Genomic DNA, 3,002 nt, shown 5'->3' on the forward strand with positions numbered 1-3,002 from the left:
AATAGAGAAATGCAGTTAAGTTATATGTAATATGAAGTTGTATAGATTTGTTGATGCAAAAATGAATGTAGATTTTGCATAATGTTGTCCCATTGTCTTGAATTGTCTTTTAAAAATAATTACCATCTTTATTTTTATATTCTACTCTCTTTTTTCTTTTAGTTTATTCTTGCTAGGCTAATAAGGCTAGTATTGAAATTTGATTTCCTTTAAGCTCAGGTTCTATGTTAACTAGTTGCTAACCTGTGCTATGCAAGAGAACTTACCTATTTGTGAGGTAAATTAAAATAATTTTATAAAATCTTAAATTGATTAAGAAACTACACCATTGCTTGATTTGCTCTTGTATAATTTCAATTTATGTTACAAATTGATGAAGAAGCCATTGCTTGAACATGCAATGGCTTACAAAAAAATTGTCAGGCAATTTCAAATACTGCAAAAAAATAACTCAAAAATTCAGATATTAAAACTTCTGAAAGACCAAAAAATATTAAAGAAAAATTATCAACGTTTGAGTTTGAGTTTAAGTTGGACTTGTTAGAGAGATAAAGTTTCACTTCTTGTTAAGTTTGGATTAAACAAAAATAATTTTGTTTAAAACAAATGATTAGTTTGAGTTTAAGTTGGACTTTTAAGATAGAGTTTCACTCCTTGTTAAGTTTGAACTAAACAAAAATAATTTTGTTTAAAAAAATAATGAGTTTGAGTTTAAGTTGGACTTGTTAGAGAGATAGAGTTTCACCCCTTGTTAAGTTTGGATTAAACAAAAATAATTTTATTTAAATAAAATGATAATTTTATTTAAATATTGTGCTAACATGGAAAATTGTGAAGGCTTCAGAGACTTTGATTTAGAGAGATGGAGTTTCACTCCTCATTAATTTTGGATTAAACAAAAATAATTTTGTTTTAAAAAAATGACGAGCTTGAGTTTAAGTTGGACTTGTCGGAGAGATAGAATTTTACTCATTGTTAAGTTTGGACTAACCAAAAATAATTTTGTTTAAAAAATATGATGAGTTTGAGTTTACGTTGGACTTGTTAGATAAATAGAGTTTCCACTCCTTTTTAAGTTTGGACTAAACAAAAATAATTTTATTTAAATAAAATGACAATTTTATTTAAATATGGTACAAGCGTGGAAAATTGTGGGAGCTTCAGAGGCTTTGGTTATATATATATATATATATAGACTATCATATTTTCTAGAATAAGAGTCGCAATATCTATGTGTTTTATTATTGAATTTTAATTGTTTAGTACTTGATAATTGATATCCAAACCTCAAGAATAAATAACAAAGAAGCAATTGAAAAATACAAATTTGTGAATCCATCCAAATCAAAAAAACAAAAGATATATAAATCAAATTACCATATACATAATAATTGATGACTTGCCATCACATACTCAATCTCTTCTCAAATTTTCTCTTCTATTTTCTACTTCAGATGACGCTTTTTTATCTGAAGCATTGATGCAACATATTTATAGGTTTGAATTTAGATGCAATATAGACTATAGAGTTTTATTTGATCCAAACCTCTCTAATCAGTGTGTAGCATTTGTTTTGAGTCAAACTTCTCTAACCAAGAAAACAAACCAAATGGTATTTTATCAAGAACTTTAAATGTGCTTATCTCTTTTTTTCTTTTTCAAGATAGAAAACATGCTTATCCTTTATATCGTGCAGCAAAACAATAGAGTTTGAGTGAAGAGGAAAGGATGTGTGTTTAAAATAAATGATAATGATGAGTTTGAGTTTAAGTTATACTTGTTAGAGAGATAGAATTTCATTCATTGTTAAGTTTGAGCTAAACAAAAATAATTTTATTTAAAAAAATGATAATGATTTATTTTTCATTTTTTAAATATTATGCTGATGTGGAAAACTGTAAGTGTTTCAGAGGTTTTAGTTCTTTGTATATATATATATATATATATATATATAGATTAGAATTTAGAGGTGCATGTTTAAAAAGTAGCCACACATTTGTTTTATTTATGTTACTATAAATACATGTGATTTTAAATTTAACTATCCGTGCACCGCACTGGTTAGCAACTAGTGGTCTATTATTGTGGAGTCCCAAGTCAAAATTAACACCAAATTGTTGTAACAGCTGTTAAGGCTGTTGACGCACAACTACTGTTGCTCAGGTAGCGTTTGTTTAGGAGGAACAGGGGCAGGATGTAAGAGTTTAGCATTTGCTAGCCAGCCAACAAGGAAGACTCAGACTTTATTAGCTTGTCTATTTTCCATGGATGATTTCTCATTGGTCTGCACATTACACAAAAAGTCTCACTGTGGGTTCACAACAACAGAAGAACAATGGCATTCAGGCTTTGCAGCTTCCCAAAATGTTAAAGCAACGCATTTGCACTAGAAGTTCAATATGGTTCTAAAAATTCTTCGATTTGTTTCAGTTTATATTCTCATTCCCTCAGCAAATAGATGAAACAAGGATCAATCGCAGACTGATCAGCATTAGCATGGTTTCATACTGAAGCATCATATAGGGAAACACTATTCTGTGACTGAATGGCATAGAGAGCTAGAAAAATAACTAGTTCCTTTGCAAGAACAAGAACAATCAATACCCAGAAACACTGAAATTTCAGCAAAAATATACATTTGGTTCTTAAAATTTGGGTCAATTTTTATTTATCCCTGAAAATTATAAAATTGATTTTAGTCCTCAGAAAAGTTAAAACAAACCAAATTAGTCCTCCTGTTCATTCCCTGTTATAATTCTTGCTTAGGTCGCTAACATAGCGTTGAGTGGCATTTGACAAAAGCAAGGCAAACAATGTGGCTTGCCGAGTGTTTTCCTCCAATTTATCGAGAGAAAAAAAAAAAGGTCTCCATTCCTGCCCTCAAAAAGTATTTTGTATTAAATGATACCATGTCATCTATATTAAAACCCAATAAATGAGAACATGTGTATAAAAATAACTACCCACTAACATATGTCTTTCATTTGTTAGTGGGGTAATTG

The 3,002-nt window shown here is 29.2% G+C and overlaps 1 non-coding gene across 1 annotated transcript; it reads right to left on the bottom strand.

Moving 5' to 3' along the window:
• Nucleotides 1–2,440: 2,440 nt before the first annotated feature.
• Nucleotides 2,441–2,528, bottom strand: LOC142618153 (small nucleolar RNA snoR53Y). Its single transcript, XR_012841201.1, has one exon. It is a non-coding gene; the product is annotated as a small nucleolar RNA snoR53Y (small nucleolar RNA).
• Between the last annotated feature and the right edge of the window lie 474 nt (nucleotides 2,529–3,002).

The sequence above is a fragment of the Castanea sativa genome, chromosome 11 (genome assembly GCF_040712315.1).
Source record: "Castanea sativa cultivar Marrone di Chiusa Pesio chromosome 11, ASM4071231v1".
NCBI classification, from domain to species: domain Eukaryota; kingdom Viridiplantae; phylum Streptophyta; class Magnoliopsida; order Fagales; family Fagaceae; genus Castanea; species Castanea sativa.